The 18,680-nt window shown below is 37.6% G+C and overlaps 1 protein-coding gene across 1 annotated transcript in view; it reads right to left on the bottom strand.

Annotated features, from left to right (window-relative positions):
• The window catches only part of LOC110159334 (glucosidase 2 subunit beta-like), a 384,952-nt gene that overhangs the window by 200,442 nt on the left and 165,830 nt on the right, over positions 1-18,680 (bottom strand).

Genomic DNA, 18,680 nt, shown 5'->3' with positions numbered 1-18,680 from the left:
AATCTGAGCATTTATTTTATCTTTATATCATTATTGTTCTATTTGAGAAGCACTTTGGAAACTGTCTGTCTATGAAATGTGTTATATATATAAATAAAGTGGATTGGATTGGATTTTGGGTGAAAGAAATTTTCCCTCGTAAAAAGCTTTTCTGACAAAATTTCACTTACGCAAACTGTCTGCAGAGAAGAGTTACTAACAATTACTTTAGTAGTCAGTCAGTTAGTGGCTTATTTTATTTTATTTTATGGGTTTTTTGTTGTTGTTGTTTTTTGTCAACAACTAATCAAACAACTATTTCTATTGTACACTTTTAAAATATATTTTAAACCAACTAAAGATTGAAATAGAAAGAGAATATTTATAACACTGACACTGACACCAAAACACTGTCTGCTTGTAGTTTTACTTTAGTTTCACTTTCTGTCTTTTGATTGTTTGCCCCACCCTAATGTGTTTTACACTTGTGTCTGTGTGCATATATACCCTGTGTTCTCCTCTGCCCTTTGTTGGTCCATTGTCAAGTCATGGCAGTTTCAATTTCTGGATTTTGGTCATTCTTTGTTTGTTATTAAAGAAGTTTCATGGCAGTCCTGCATTTCAGGTCCTCCCTCTGTTTCAACGTGACACATATTCCACATTATTTGTATCGCTATTGACCTTCAAACTCTGCTTTGGCATACCAGGTTTTAGAACTTTAAATATGTATGTATTGCAACAGAGGAAATTACCATGAAAAAAATAAATAATAATAAAAGCAAGCCATTACGCAACACATCTGTGGGCATGCCAATATGAACGATGAACGGCAATACTTGGATGACTTATGGACTTAGGGTTAGGGTTCTCTCCAGATCTACCTTTGACGTTACAATTCTGGGAAAATCAAAACCGAGTGTTTCCCGAGCACTGAGAGATGGGACTGCATGAATTAAGCTAAATAAAACTCCAGGTATGTTTTTGATGAGGTGTGACATGGTTAAAATAGGGGTTTAATGTGCTGATACAGTATCGATATCTTGGGCTACTGTAACGATATATCACCAAGAGTATTTTTTGGTATCTTTTACTAAATAATTTTGTTACAGTGCTGCAGTTTTGTTGTTTGTTCAGAGGAAGGAAACTCGTTTATGTAACACATTTGACATTTTCACAATTTTGAGGATTAAAATGTTTGTGTTTCATATTAACTTTGCACAAGAAGTGATCTAACAAAAACTTTTAGTATCAAAGCCATCATTTTGCCATTATTTTTTATTGAACCGCATTGAATTGAACTGAAATATATAGTATTGAATCGTATCAAATCGAAAGCTCACTGTATCGAGTTATGTATGGTATCACGGCTTATGTATTGAGGTATGTATCGTATCTGCAACTTCTGAATGATACCCAGCCCTAGTTAAAAGTACGGTTGTCAAAAGAATCACACATCATTTTTTCATTTGAACAAGTATCAATATGAAAAAAAAAAAAAACATTCCTGGGACAGAAATGAACCTTTCCTGAATATCTTTAGAATGATCTTGAGCTGAATTAAAACAAGTATAAGAGCAGATAGACTAGTACAGGCACATGGACCATTATGGAACCTACTTAGACGACTGAGGAATTACACTGATATAAAAAACACTTGGTAATATAAAACAAAGTACGATGATTTAATGTTGAGTGTTTTTTTTTTGTTTTTTTTCATCATGGTACTGGAATTTATACAGAGTAATGAGTCTAATCCTTATTTTAGTTTGAATTTGTGACAACAAAAAGTCAATTTTGCATAATCAAGACATTTTGGAAGGAATAAACACCTGGGGAAGATACAATAAATAATAAGTAGCATCACATTACTCTCTCAGCAAATTTTGTAATGCAAAGTGGATAAACATAGATGCATTTTGTTGAAGAAAAACTCCCACTAACACATACAGAGTGGGCCAAACAACCTTGATTCTCTCTCTCATAAGCAACTACTGTTTTTAAGTGCTATATTTTCCATTTTCCTGGCGTTTACGAATGTGCAAGTACATCTCCAGCTAGCTAATGCAACCACTGGCTTGTGTTCTTCTCCATTTGGCAGATCATCAGGTCCCTGGCTCCCTCCACAGCTGCAGTCAGTCAATGGTGAACAGAAATCAAACCAGACTCTTAGGTATTACAGTTTCACCGTTGGATACAGGCCCAAAGCCACTTAAAGGGATTATGCCATTTGCTTATTTGATATAGAGAGAGGAGAACATAACGGACAATTTGTCAGAGAAGAAATAACAGAGAGCGTTCTCTTCTGGTGCATGAATTATTTAGGCTTGGTTTGTGAAATTTTAAATTATGCCAGCATCAAGAATGAGGTTTCTACATTACTTGAAAATCTGAAATATAAAAGATACACAACAAATGATTATAGAAATAACAGAAGGGAGAACAAATACACATGACATGAATAACTGCAATTTGTACAACTAGTTAACCTGGTTTTTGGACTCGTACTTCTTTTGTAAACAAGTAAATAGTTAGGCCTGTAGAGTAGATTGTAAAGCATAAAACATAATGTTGTTCATGGATTTCCATTTTTTAAGGGCCCATATTACACTAGCACTCTGTTCGGTTATAAACGGCATAAATATTTTTCTACTGAACAAAGGTAAAAGGAGCTGTTAACATGAAAACTACCACTTCATGACATCACAAAGGGGAACAGAGCATTTCGAGCTGGTGAGATGACAGACTAATAACAAAGGAATGAAACAAAGCACAGCTCCAGGTCTGTTTTTGACTAGGTAACAACATTATAAGTCAATTTTGAGCAATATAGGACTTTCTAAACGAGGCTTATTTTTGCCATGAAAAACAAAACAGCAAAAACAGGTGAGGAATATAAACAATCGTTGTAAGTAATTATGTAACTATATTCAGGACTGTTGTCTTGGTGAGTCAGTGTTGTTGCATGGTATTTCCAATAATGTAGGATCGACAAAAAAGTGCTAAATGAGTTGTTTACAAACAAGAATGGTATGGATCTCTGCCACAAATAGCAGAAAACTTAGGCAAATGCAGGCAGTGAAAGAACATTTTATGGGTTTTATGGATATGAATAACAATAATAATAATAATAATACATCAGTTTTATATAGCGCTTTTTTGGACACTCAAAGATGCTTTACAGAGCATTATTCATTCACTCCATACCCAGTGATGGTGTAGCCACAGCTGCCCTGGGGCGGACTGACGGAAGTGAGACTACCAATCAACTTTCATACTATGCAGTGTGGGTGAAGTGCCTTGCTTAAGGACACAGCAACAGTTTTTACGACTGGCTTCCCACTGTGGCACCTGATTTTCCCAGCAGTCTCCCATCCAAGTACTAACCAAGCCCAGCCTGCTTAGATTAGAGGTGTGCAAAAATATCAAAATATCAATATATCGTATCGCCCAATGTGATGATACAGTATCGATATCGTGGGTTGCTGTATCAATATATTGGCAATATCGGAGTTTTTTTTGGTATATTTTACTAAAATGTTTTTGTTTCAGTGCTACAGTTTTGTTGCTTGTTTAGAGGAAAGAAACTCATTTATGCAACACATTTGACATTTTCACTGTTTTGATTAAAATGTTTGTGCTTCATATGAACTTTGCACAAGAAGTGGTTTAACAAAGACTTTCAGTGTCACAGCCATGATTTAGTCATTATTTTTTATTGAACCGTATCGAATCGATTTGAAATATATTGTATCGAATCGAAAGTGCACTGTATCGAGATATGTATCGTATCGTGGCCTATGTATCAAGGTAGGTTCTTAATGATACCAGCAGTAATGAAGATGACTGGTTTTATAAGCTTCATTTGGGGGAAAAGTGTGATATCATTTTTAGAAAGAAAGAAATAAAAGAGTCTAAGCTCACAGGTTTAGTAGTAGTAGTGGTAGTTTAGTAAGGAAAATCAGAAATTGGTAGTACTCGGTTACTTTTACTCAAGGTCATTTCGTTTTTTTAATAAAGTTGTTCCTGTCAGAAGTGTTTTCAGATTCCATACTTTTATTCGTACTTGAGTAATGTACACTAAGAGGCATTAAAAATGCAATAAAGTTAAATGCTAAATTATTTTGAATAAAAAAACTTTGTACATGAAAACTGTTTTGTTTACAATCAGTCGTGGGTTATGAAACAATGGAGCCACACCTTTCAGCCCAAAGAACAAAATAACGTGCCGGACGGTGCCGATCCCTACTTTTCAATGTGTGAGTCGTAAGGACATTGTTTGAAAACTTTCGATGAGTTCTTTTGATGATTTGAGCTCAGCTGGTGAAGGCTTTAAAAACCCGGAGGAAAAATGAAAGATGTCACACACGGTCATCATGCCCCGCTTAGCAGCAAACGAAAGAGAGCAGGCCATTGGTACGCTCAGATGCGTCCACATATCGCACGCATCTGTCAGGAGTGTCTGGCTAAAAACAATGTGCAGGTTATGGACTGGCCGCCTTATTCTCCGGATATGAATCCGATAGAACACCTCTGGGACAATCTGGATCGCCGTGTGCGCCCTCGTATCCCACTTCCAGCAACTGTCGCGGATCGTCATACTGCTCTCTTGGAAGAGTGGGACGCGATTCCGGTGGCCAAAATCAACGCGCTTATCACTTCTATGAAACGACGAGTGCAAGTGTTATTGGATGCAAACGGTGGACATACAAGATATTGACATTTGTAATCTGTGGCTGAATTTTCTTTTGTTTTTTCAATTACCTTTTCTACTGTTGGTTTTGTCCTTTCATGTTCAATATCATTCAAATTTGTAACACCAAATTCATTATTAAATTGAGAAATAATATCGAAAAATTAGACTGTGGCGTTTTCAATGCCTCTTAGTGTATGTTACAATGAAATAGCACACAAACTTGAGTAAAGGTTTACAAGTGAAAAAGCTTCATGTTGACAATATTAAATGATCTGAACATTGTTTATTGAGCCACTCCTTAAGATATTTCTTTGTACTTTCTGTTCAGTAGAATTACTTGGGTTGATTTCAAACCTGGAATCGCCAAACTTGACTGAACTAAAGATTAAAGGTAGATGTTCACTTGAAAACTACTGCTTCGTGACATCACAAGGTGGAACAGAGCATTTTGAGCTTCCGAGAGTTCGAGAGACGAATAATGCAGGATTACTCAAACCCAAACACAACTCCAGGTATGTTTTTGATGAGCTGACAACATTCTAACATGACTAAAACTCACAAGAATCCATTTTGTGTAATATAGGACCTTTAAGTACTATTTGTGCAAACTCTACCCACTTCTAAGTAAACCGACATCGGGCAGTGGGATAGCTATAGAACCACCGCATCTGTTTTTCAGAGAAAGCGTTTTTGCAGCACTCGAGAGACACATTGGACCAAAACAAGCCCAATTCCAGCCCGCTCTTTGTAGATAGCTGCTAGCACGCTGCACATTGGCTGGGATGATGTGCTCTCCGGCTGTACGCTCGCTGGTCCATCTGGCCATAGGTAGTGCCTGTCTATCCACTGGGAATCTCACCACTGTCTCGCTCCCCAATTAAAAGTTACGAATCCAGTACACGCGGCCAGACTTCCAGATGGTTGGAGTAGGTTTCGTTCACGTGACATCATAAAATACTCGAATCCCTATAGTTTAACGTGCCGTATTACTCTATTTTTGGATCTATGGTAAAATGTTGTTTCCTCATCAAATACATGCTTCATTCACACATGTACACAAAAACACAAATACTGCATATGTTGGTTCTGCCCTCAAACAGAAAACACTCTGTTACACCTTGTGATGTCATGTGGTAATACAGGAAGTGCTCTCCAACAGTGGTCCCTGACCTTTTTTGAGCCACGGATCGGTTTTATGTCCAACAATATTTTGCAGATAAGGTTTAGTCCTCTTTTAGACCTGGTTTAGTCCTCGTTTAGTTTGGGTCTAGTCCTGGTTTAAGTTCTGGTTTTAGTTCTGGTTTAGCCCTGGTTTTAGACCTGTTTTAGACCTGGTTTGGTTTTTAATTCTGGTTTAGGTCTGGTTTACTCCTGGTTTAGCCCTGGTTTAGTTCTGGTTTTAGTTCTGGTTTAGTCCTGGCTTAGACCTGGTTTCATCCTTGTTTAATTTCTGGTTTATTTCTGGTTTAGGCCTGGTTTAGTCCTGGTTTAGTTCTGGTTTTAGTTCTGGTTTAGACCTGGTTTAGGCCTGGTTTAGGCCTGGTTTAGTCCTGGTTTAGTTCTGGTTTTAGTTCTGGTTTAGACCTGGTTTAGTCCTGGCTTAGACCTGGTTTCATCCTTGTTGAGTCCTGGTTTTAGTTCTGGTTTAGTTCTGGTTTTAGTTCTGGTTTAGACCTGGTTTAGACCTGGTTTAGTCCTGGCTTAGACCTGGTTTCATCCTTGTTTAGTCCTGGTTTTATTTCTGGTTTAGTCCTGGTTTAGTTCTGGTTTAGACCTGGTTTAGACCTGGTTTAGTCCTGGCTTAGACCTGGTTTCATCCTTGTTGAGTCCTGGTTTTAGTTCTGGTTTAGTTCTGGTTTTAGTTCTGGTTTAGACCTGGTTTAGGCCAGGTTTAGTCCTGGCTTAGACCTGGTTTCATCCTTGTTGAGTCCTGGTTTTAGTTCTGGTTTAGTTCTGGTTTAGACCTGGTTTTAGGTCTGGTTTAGAGGCACGATCCACGCAGAATATGGGGAGGGAGTCGCACTTTCGCAGCCCGGTACCAGTCCACGGCCCAGAAGTTGGAGACGCCTGCTCTACTATGTTTTTACACTCTATACAACTTCACTAGAACTTCACATCTGGATAATTTCACACTTGTTTGGATAATTTCAGGTCTGGAATTGCCAATCTTTACTAAAAACAAGGTTAAACGTAACTGTGAAGTACCACTAGATGTGAACATACTAATAATAAAGGTTTAAATGAATGAAACAAAAACATGACTTCGGGTTTATTTTTGAGGTAACAGTATTATAACATGGCTTAAAACTCACAATAATTAATTTTGAGTCATATAAGACCTTTAAAACTGATTTGGAAGAAACTCAACTCTCTGTAGAATTGGCTGTTTAAAGAGCATGTGCCTGATTTTACCCATTTATTTGTTTTTCGTATTTTAAGAAAGCAAAAATCAGATATAGTCAGAGCGTCGATTTGTTATGGTTTACATTTAATATCTTTGTGATTACTTTGCCTATTCACAAAGTTCAAGGTCTTCTTTCTCAGCATAAGTGTATTATTTTTTACTGATTTAAAACCACATAAAAACAAAACTAGTTGATTTTAAGCACTTTGCGTTACATAGTTTTGTATGAAAAGTGCTTTATAAATAAAGTTTGATTGATTGATTGCAAAAACTTTGGTCCAAAGTTATTTCTCACTTACCTTAGGCATTCTGAGCATCCTGAATATTCACGGAAATGACTTTTTAAAGCAATTTTCACAACTTTCTAAAAAACAGAGTGGAGTTTTGCCATTGTGGTAAAGCAAACAACAACTAGAATGCTAATGCTCAATTCCTGATGCTTAATAAACAATACAATGCCTCACACGTTTGGAGAGTATAACAGTAACGCTAGAAGTAGGCCTGTAACGATAATCAATAAATCAGTTAATCGTACGATAACTTTTAACAAGCTCAATAACTTTTCCAGCCACGATAAATTCTATTTGCAGCTTGTTTTTTTTCCTCGCTCTCTTTCACTTTTTCTCGCGCTCAAAGAGACTGAATGTTAGAAGGCGTCTATCGCTCTCTGACTCCTCTCGTTTAACAAGTGTAATGACGCTTGAACCAACGTGCGCCGCGTTTATCAACACAGCAGCAGCTTTCTGTGCGCTTTCTACGGGTGCAGAAAGCGCCGCTAGCAACACAAGCTAGCAATACAAAACTGTTCATCTCCATGTGCCAAAACAAGTCACGACGCCGAATCAACACGAGTGAATGGGACACGTCTCAACAGCCACATGCGTCAAATGCAGCGAGCGCGTAAACGACGAGAAGAAATGTCTCAAACCCCAACAGCCGACATAAACCCAAACCCGAGCGAGAGAACTAGCCCCGCCCCCGGGAGAGCCCGAAATCCACTGAAATCTCACAAGAAACCGACACGACACCAGACAGGACAGAGGCTCTCTCATAGCGAAACAGCATCCTGTGTCGCGGGTTCACACCAACACTTCAAGACTAAAATGCCGAGGCCAAAGCAGCAGCCACAGAGAGACGAGACACAATATGTAAGTCAGTGACTAAAATCACTTTTAAGGACAATTTTGTTACAGAGACTTAATAATCCATTTTATTTATTGCTTTGGTTGTGTTTGGTTCAACAGTGGTTTATTCAAGTGTCAGTCAGACTACATTAGCCTAGTCCTATGTTAAGTCTGTTTTATTTAGGCCTATTGTTTCTGGTTGTCTTACAGTTCCTGTGTTAAATGTTCTTTAGAAAGTAAGGTTTATTGATCATTGAGAGGATGTATTTGCAGTTTTATTCCATGGTCATTATATTAGCTGAAATTGGACTCAAAATGTCAGTACTATCGTTTATCGCAATAAGTTCTCAGTCAATTAATCGTCCAGCAAAATCTGTTATCGTTACAGGCCTAGCTAGAAGTTTGGATATTTCTCCCAAAAACAGTACATTTCCCACAGACTCCACCCTCCGTTTGGAATTACGACATCATTAAATTCTACGTGAATGTGATGATTTTTCCAAAAGGCAGGAGGGCGCTGGGGGAATACAGTGCAGTTCTGGTGCTTAGTGAAATCCCCACACTCCCCTCTGTATTTGAAGACACAGCTGAAGAAGAAGAAGCAGTGAAGAAGAGCCTATCTCCAAAAGTTAATATTGAAATGTAAAGTAGTTTTATACTAGTAGAGGTTATATGAGTTAGTGTGACTGCAATGACAGCTGGAATTATAATGTCGGATACGGGGGACAGATTTTAGTCTTATAATTTTAAGAAGAAGGTTTAAAAATGCTGAAATAAATCGCAAATACTGAAGTTCTAATATGAATAATGTGCTGAACTTTCTGAACGATGAAGACATAAAAAGAAAGACCCTACATCACCCGGGATTTGAACCTAAGACTTTCTTGAAGTGATACGAGAATTATCCTAAAATAATGTGTGAAATTTGAGTAAAAAAATATATATCTTGGTTTATTTGGTTTCATGTTGAGTATACGGCCTTTGTTGATCTGTTGGGATTTTTTATTTTTTTTGCCACAGACGTAACAACTTCCTAATAGACCCTTTTACAAATTTGCATCGCACAAACTTTCTAAATGCCGGAAAAGAGGCAGCTGGAGTCAAAAGTGAAATGGAACATAATGTGATTTCAATGGGAAATGAGGATTAACCACAGAATATCACAGAATATGAGAAATCCAGATGGTTTTGTCAAATGAGAACAATTCAGATACATGTGAGTGATACCAGAGCCTGGTTTAAAGACATTTACCCTTGTGTTTTACAGGATTTCTTTCATTAAGAGGAGATTAGGAGAGACACTAAGTACAATACGGATTTTTAGGTTTTACTAGACAAATACAAATACTGAAATGTGGAGCCTAATACAGTTTTTCACTTCATGGACACATATATTATGCATTTCACTACAAATTGTGCTTTTTGTGAAGCTCAAATACAACTCTAGAGGTTACAAAATTGTATTTTTACCGTCCTTATTAACAGAGAAGGAAGCGGACTAACTAATATTTGTACCTTTGAAATGCAAAATTGTTGTTTATTTTTGTGATAATGTCGTAAAACCATTAGCATCAGATCTGTTAATCAGTTACTCAATGAAAACATATTGTCTGATTCATTTTGCCTCCATTCTGAAATCACATGCCATTTTAAAGGGTCTAAAGAAGTGTTTCCCAAACTTTTTTTCTTGGGGACCCATATTTTAAAAGTCACAAATCTTCGCCACCCAAGTCTATAGGCATTATTCGTAAATCACAAAATAAATTTGTGACCATTATTAGACATTAATGAGGATATTTGATTGTTGACTGAGTGATCGTGTCTCTCTGAACAATTAGTATTACCGTATTTTTCGAACTATAGGGCGCACCGGATTATAAAGCGCAATATCAGTAATGTTGAATTCTCTCGTCTATTTTCATACATAAGGCACAATAAACGAGACAAAGGAACGATACTTGAGACTTGAGACTTTTTTATTTCCTATAAGGAGGACTCAAATTTACACTGAGTAATAATGTGTTTAATGCAGCTTTGCACATATTTGTTTACATTTTACAATTCGCATAAACTATAAGCGATAAAAAAAGTTCACTCCTTGATAGCTGATGTGATGTGGTCAGCTTCTGTCAGACTAAAGAACACGACTCAGTGGAATATGTGTGAAAATTAGAGGTCAGTAAGCACAACCAGAATTAATACATAAGTCGCACCGGATTTTAAGACGCACTGTCGATTTTTCAGAAAATTAAGGAATTTTAAGTGCGTCTTATTGTCCGAAAAATGAAGTACTCAAGTTTTACGCAAGGAAAAACAGTATTGAGTATTTCCCACAGAAAATTGGTTAGGCAAGGCGGTACTGCTGAAAAAGTGAGGAGCGGTGGTGCACAGAGATGTCTGTATATGTACTGTGCAGACTACATACAGATCGTGACAAGGCGACCCACAAAATATCTTGCAACCCAGTCTTTGGGAAACAATGCTCTAAACCAGGGGTGTCCAAACTGTTTTTCCTCAAGGGCCACAAATCTAAAAACAGAAGAAGCAGAGGGCCATAGACTGATGCTGAATACAGTGAATAATTGAAATATGTGCATGTTTAACACGTCAGAATGATCCATCAGTCTTTATTCATGCTGAGATCATTAAAACCACACACTAAATATTTTAAATATTAAAGATTAGCTTTATCGAGGTAGATTTTCAGAAGACTTTCAGTAAAAAGTAAATTTTTTTAATTGATGCAAGGTCATTTGGGCCAATTCACGTGGAAGCCTGAGGGCCAAGAAAAGTTTGTCGGAGGGCCGTATTTGGCCCAGGAGCCACAGTTTGGACATGCCTCTCTAAACGGTCTGAAGGCTCTTAAGGGTTTAAAGGACTACTGCCAATTCAAAAGATGTCTGTCTTCAATCTAAAACTTTTGTCCAGTGGCAGAATTGAATTTTTCTTTTGCTCTACAAGTCAAAAGATTGAATATTTTAGGTCAAAATATAAATTTCTTTGGACATATTGATGAGACTGGACTTGACTGAGGTGATGAGAGGTGGGGCGTGGGAGGGTTTGGTTTTTGTTTTGTCTATTTTTGTTTTGTTACATGTTAAAATAAAAAAATAAATACATGTAAAATATAAAATGACTGATTGCTATGGCTACAGCGCTCCTTTCCGACCCTTCTAAAGCCCACCGCCTGGTAAAATCTGATTGGCTACAGGCTCAGCGTAATGCGAACATTAGCTTACACGGACAACTTTGTGATCATAAGCCGATGTAAATAGACCCTCCCCAAAACAGTCTCGCTCTGATGCCAGCTCCTTCCCCCTCAGCTGTACACACTGACATACATGAAGATAGAGAGAGAGAGTGGATCAGAGCCGGGCGTGTCAGTGTTATTTTAGCATGGCAGAGTGGAGCGTGCCTTATCCCACTCGCCTAAGTGCAGTTGACAGGTAAATCCCATAGCTGACGGTTTGTGCTGCTCTCAGGCTTCTTTGTGAAAGTATTTCTGTGTTTGAACAAGCATCGCGTCTCCAGGGACCCCAAGGACTGCAGCCCAAGCAGAATATAGAATCTAACTTAAACAGCCGGATCTAACTAAAATAACCTGGGACACAGTCAGGCCAAGTGTCGGGTACGGGAGTGTTTTTCAAGATGCGGTGCGTGACCCCAGCTGGTACAGTCTGCTGATTCTTTTGTACGTTTTTAACACAGTCTAATTTAGTATTTTGGAGGATTTAAGGAAGTAGTTGTTGTTGTATAAAAAGGAAAATCACTTGGAAAACAGTGTGTACGCTTATTATCATCATTATTATTATTATTATTATTATTATTATTATTACCATTATTATATCATTATTATTATCTTTTTTTTTTTTATTTTTTTTATTATTATTATTAACCAAATGTAAAGGTTAATGACTATGACTAATCAGGAATTACTATGATTTGATTTCATGTTGTTTCATAGATTACTTCAAACAAACGTGTATAAATGTCCACAAATGTGACAGTTTAATACTAAATTGAAAGAATCCATAATACGTCTTATATAATAAATATAAACTACCTTGATCACTGCATTGCACTTTTGGCATTCCTTGACCCTCACAAGGCGCCTCTGTAAAGTGAAAACCATTTCAGGAGACTTCATTGTGAAGCTCATTGAGAGGAGGCCAAAGATGAAGAGCTGTTGAGGTTTTTTTCTTTTCTACATAATTCCATATATATTGCATCATATATTTTATGTCTCCTATATATTTACACAATTTATAAAATGTAGAAAATAGCAAAAAAAAAAGAAAAAAAAAACACTGAATGAGAGTGTGTCCAAACTTCTGACGGGTAGTGTACACAACAAGAGGATTTTTCTTAAAGTTGATGTATAAATATAGCTTCACTTTGGAGAAACTGTCTGACCTCGCAGCGTTAGGATTTGTTTGCTCAACGGTAGGCAGGTACTTATATATTTAAACAATCGCTGCTATTTGGTTGTGACGTACGTAAGCGCTGCTAACAGGGCTAACTGGCATATTAAGTTTTTCCCAAATCCCGTAGGAAGAAGGGCAATAACGTCTTTCCCCTTGATAAAATTCACCAAGCATTCTCTTTGTTCCGGCTTTAAATCCTCGATCTCAGGAATCGTTGCCACGTTGCACTACCATATTGCTTTTGTTTGATTTGGCCAAGTTTGTGTTAGTGTGTGTGGTCGGGGGGAAATGGGGGCTTTTTTTTTTGTTTTGTTTTGTATTTGTTGTGGGTGTTGCTATATATGTTTTTGTCTTTTGTTTTATGCTGATTATTGTAACTGTTAAATGTTGATTGTTGTATTTTTTTAATGTTATATTCTGTTGTCCTTAATAAAAAAAGAAGAGAAAAAAAAATCCTCGATCTCGGGAATCGTTGTCAAAACAGAATGTATGGCTTTTTGCTAGTGATGGGCAAATGGAGCCTCGTGAAGCATTGACACCTCAGTCGCAATATTGTCTCAAATGGTTCGACGTGTCTGAGGCCTCGGAGAAACACTGACCTCTAGTGGACAAATTTAACCATTGGCACGCAGGTGTCTCAGCATCGATGAAGTATTGTTAGTGTAAGACAATACTTGTGTGCAGAGCGACACCTAACAACAACAATAATAATGATGATTTAAAATAATATGTAAAGAGCAACATAAATAGCAGCTGTAAATAAGAAAATAGGTGTTACCTTGTTAGGTGGAATTAGATCAAAGTGATCCCAAACCATGGATCACTTTTTTCCACTTGTAGATGCCATCGAAAATGAAACAAATGCCAAAAGTCGCCAAAAGTCACCAAAATCACCACTAACGTCACACAACACTCCTCACTATCCAACATTTTTAAGAAATATTGGTGCATCTTTTATACTGTAGCAGTTTAGCGCTTGTCAAACCACGGAAGTGCGCTGAACACTCTGAAGCACTCTGAACCAATCGCAGAGCGGAACATTCGCTCAATAAAACGTTTCGATACACTGAAGCGATTGACACGCAGAGCGAAGCAGTCGGGGGAGGGACCGACACTTCCACACTTTGGTCACGTGAGCGGCTGCTGCGAGACGAGCTCCGAGGCAGCGCTTCGGAGCAATTTGTTTCAGAAAGAACGAGACGTGCTCCGGAGCTCCGTCTCATTTGCCCATCACTACTTTTCTCTGATTGGCTGGTGCCTGAACTCACACTTAAGGGGTTCTTGCAAAACATCTAGTGCATTCCAATTCCTGACCTAGTCGCTGGAGAGAAATGAAATTGAGCGGAGACACTAGGTGGCGCCAGCGTGGCTAGTATAAACATTCATAAGGCTGCATTTACACTTTCAAACATCGACAACAAAACTAAACTAAACTTGGAACTGAACCAGGATTAAACCAGGACATAATCAAATCTAGATCAGGACTAAATTGAAATCAAACCACCGAAGCAGAAGTTGGGCCGTATCAAAATTACTTTATGAATAAATGAAAATTAGAGTGTGCAGTAGCATCAGTTCTAAATCTACCCTGCAATTAACAGTGTTCCAACGTGGGAGCCGGCTTATGTTTTCTATGTTTGATAAGGATCCTGGCAGCAGCATCTCCTCCAAGCTTCATGTTACACTCACGTTTTGTTCCAATGAAATCTGACAGGCTAATGATAAACTGCCAATACCCTAGTTATTCCACTCACTATGGGACTTGAGCAGAATTTCATCCAATATTTCTTTTTTCCCTGGAAGAAGACAGGAGAGGAGAGCTTAAGATGGTCCATGTGAATCTACAGTAGCCGCGGTGGAGATTACTTCAAAGCCCCGCAGATAAGACGGTGGTTTGGGTTTAGCTGTGGAGACCTTCAATTTTATCAAGGTCAGGAGCGAAATCAAAAACTCGCCACATGATCAATTGCCATATTTTCGTCTGTAATCTGGTGTTACATTTCCCAACATGCACTGTGGGTTTAGCTCCTTCAGCCCATTTCACTGAATTTGATTAAATGAAGATGTTATTAAAGGTACAGTGCGTAACTTTTCAGGTGGAGGTGAATCATGACAATGATAATGAATAATGATAATGTTATGTTACATTTATATTTCAAAATCAGCGTGCAGTGTGTTGAATCATGACTGATTTCATTTCAATCTAAATGTTTTTCTTCTAAACAATCACTACCAGGCTAATCAGTTACAAGTCAGATCTGTGGAGATGACGCCTCTCAACGTAATGCATGTTTTTCGAGGTATTTGTTCACCACTAACATACGACAAAAGAACATAAGACAATCAGAAAAATTACATAGTGTACCTTTTTTCTTGAATATACGGTAGCTAAAGGGCCTATATTGTGCTGATTTTGATCTGTTATAATGTTGTTTCCTCATCAAAAACATACCTCGAGTTATGTTTTATTTCAGACACACGTGTTTCACATAAATCCTGAATATTTAAGCTGAGTTCTTCTTGGCTAAAAGCTCAAATGAGTCAGTTTTGAGAGTAATATAAGACCTTTAACATCCATTACACCTACAGAAGCAGTCCACACTTTAAAACATTCTCTGTTATTATGTGGGATTTTTATCTGAAAACTAACTCATATTGTCCAGAGTCACTTTGCCCTGAACTGACATGAATAATAAAATAAAAAATTTGAGCAAAGGCTGTTTATAACTTCATATCATATGCATCCTTGGTCCTGGGTGGGGGAAAAGAGACTGCACTTTACTTTGCCATGGAATATGAGAAAGGTAAATTCCCAAATTATTCCCAAATTATTTCAATTAGACTTACACTTACTTAGATTTAGACAAACTTTACTGATCCATAAGGGAAATTATTTGGCCATCGTAGCTCACACATCACAATATAATTTTATAAAGTAAGTAAAAAGTATAAATGGTAATAATACATTATAAATAAGGGGCAAAAAAGGTGTAAATGTAAATGTACAAGTCAAAATAAAATTGAAAAATAAGTAATAAAACTCTCAGCTATGTAAAAGAGATCACAGAAACACAGTGCAACAATGATATGACGATTGACAGGAAATAGGGTTATCTGTTACATAAGAGTGAGTTTTTGTACAGTTGTAGGGAGTATTATCTGTTACATAAGGGTGAGTTTTTGTACAGTTGTAGGGAGTATTATCTGTTACATAAGGGTGAGTTGTTTTGCAGTTGTAGGGAGTATTATCTGTTACATAAGAGTGAGTTTTTGTACAGTTGTAGGGAGTATTATCTGTTACATAAGAGTGAGTTTTTGTACAGTTGTAGGGAGTATTATCTGTTACATAAGAGTGAGTTTTTGTACAGTTGTAGGGAGTATTATCTGTTACATAAGAGTGAGTTTTTGTACAGTTGTAGGGAGTATTATCTGTTACATAAGAGTGAGTTTTTGTACAGTTGTAGGGAGTATTATCTGTTACATAAGGGTGAGTTTTTTTGCAGTTGTAGGGAGTATTATCTGTTACATAAGAGTGAGTTTTTGTACAGTTGTAGGGAGTATTATCTGTTACATAAGAGTGAGTTTTTGTACAGTTGTAGGGAGTATTATCTGTTACATAAGAGTGAGTTTTTTGTACAGTTGTAGGGAGTATTATCTGTTACATAAGAGTGAGTTTTTTGTACAGTTGTAGGGAGTATTATCTGTTACATAAGGGTGAGTTTTTTGTACAGTTGTAGGGAGTATTATCTGTTACATAAGGTGAGTGACAGTTGTTTTGTTACAGTTTTTTGTAGGGAGTATTATCTGTTACATAAGAGTGTGTAGTTTTGTTACAGTTGTAGGTAGGGAGTATTATCTGTTACATAAGAGTGAGTTTTTGTACAGTTGTAGGGAGTATTATCTGTTACATAAGAGTGAGTTTTTGTACAGTTGTAGGGAGTATTATCTGTTACATAAGAGTGAGTTTTTGTACAGTTGTAGGGAGTATTATCTGTTACATAAGAGTGAGTTTTTGTACACAGTTGTAGGGAGTTATTATCTGTTACATAAGAGTGAGTTTTTTGTACAGTTGTAGGGAGTATTATCTGTTACATAAGGGTGAGTTGCTGTACAGTTGTAGGGAGTATTATCTGTTACATAAAGGTGAGTTGTTTTGCAGTTGTAGGGAGTATTATCTGTTACATAAAGGTGAGTTGTTGTACAGTTGTAGGGAACATTATCTGTTACATAAACTTGAGTTTTACAGTTGTAGGGAGTATTATCTATTACATAAAGGTGAGTTATTGTACAGTTGTAGGGAGTATTATCTGTTACATAAGGGTGAGTTGCTGTACAGTTGTAGGGATTATTATCTGTTACATAAGGGTGAGTTGTTTTGCAGTTGTAGGGAGTATTATCTGTTACATAAAGGTGAGCTGTTGTACAGTTGTAGGGAGTATTATCTGTTACATAAACTTGAGTTTTACAGTTGTAGGGAGTATTATCTATTACATAAAGGTGAGTTATTGTACAGTTGTAGGGAGTATTATAGTCTGAATGTAATCCTGTATCTCACACTGTTTGAGTGGAGCTGCAGGAGCCTATTGGAGAATGAGCACCTCTGTCCCTCTATAGTCTGGTGCGGTGGGTGATTTGTTGCACAGTTGTAGGGAGTATTATCACCTCTGTCCCTGTATAGTCTGGTGCAGTGGGTGAGCAGGAGTGTCCATGATGGAGAGCAGTTTGTCCAGTGTCCTCCTGCCCCTCACTGTGACAAATGTCTCCGATCACGTGACCAGACCCAAGACCGTGTTATATTCCAACAAAAACCTGCACTTGGACAATATTAATTTCTGTATTAAACAATATTACCCTATAGAATGTAATGATGTCATCTGAAACCGAGCAATAGGGGGCAATTATATTCAATACAGTCAGTAGTCCTTTTTATAGCCGGTGCACATAGCAATTTATACCTCGGCCTGACAGAATGCTGCTTTCACATTGGCTGACAGGTGTGCAACAAAACTCGCTGTTGTATCCATAGCGACTCCATACGGCGCTACAGCTCTGAGCCGAACGGCAAGAGAAGAGTCAATAATAAATAAAAGATGCACAGTGAAATTTTTGGGGTTGAATGTTGTTTATGGAGATGGATTTGTTAGTGGTCAATCGCCATGGAGACAAGCAGGTGACTCTACCAGGTTACAGGCAGAGTCTATATAAATAAATGGACATTCCTAATCCATATAGCTGCAAGTTTCCATATAGGAAGTGAGCACGAAGTGAGCATGGGCGCACTTCTGGCTCCACTGACTAATTGACTCTACATTGAAAAATAGTCACTCTGCTCTCTGCAGACTCGTCATTTTGGTCCTAAACAAGCGCAATCAGAGACAGTAACCTGGTCCCCCATGAGGCATCGGTGGGGTCAGTTCATCACCACAGAAGCAGCTTATGAGGAGCCCAGCCCATATTACATGATCGTTATATCCACAATGCAATGTGTGGAGCTGTACAGTGCCCATGAACATTTGTGTGATATTGGTCACACATGAGAATGTTTGTGTTTACTAGTGTGTAACGAAAATGACATTTTTCATAAGTTGTGTATATGTTAGTTGTGTGACTGTGGATCAGTGTGTTGTGTATCACCAGAAAAAGAAGAAATGGATATTATTTTCATTCCAATTAGAATTTTAACGGCATACACTGAAAGAGAAAGGAACTGTTATAATTAGTGATTATCTCGAAAACTATTAATATTTTACGATGAAAATGCAAAGAATTATAAATAGATAATAATTTTTCTGAGATTTTGAGACCACTCCCGTTGCTCTAGCTCGATCCTTCGCAGAGTTATGACCAAAAACACACATTTGACCTTGGTTACCTTGACCTTCAACTGACCTTGTTTCAACCTGTAATATTCAGTATACCCCGGTTATGTGTCTGCCAACTTGTGTGATGACTGGGTGAATATTTTAGCCCGCAGATGGTTCAGAAATTGCCAAAACTGCCTATCCTTTATAATGGCGTTGACCTTTCAATTGACCCATGTGACCTCAAATGATCTT

The sequence above is a fragment of the Boleophthalmus pectinirostris genome, unplaced genomic scaffold, assembly GCF_026225935.1.
Source record: "Boleophthalmus pectinirostris isolate CB_2022bp ecotype Guang Dong unplaced genomic scaffold, ASM2622593v1 HiC_scaffold_20, whole genome shotgun sequence".
Classification (NCBI taxonomy): Eukaryota; Metazoa; Chordata; class Actinopteri; order Gobiiformes; family Gobiidae; genus Boleophthalmus; species Boleophthalmus pectinirostris.
This window is presented reverse-complemented; position numbering and strand designations above follow the sequence as displayed.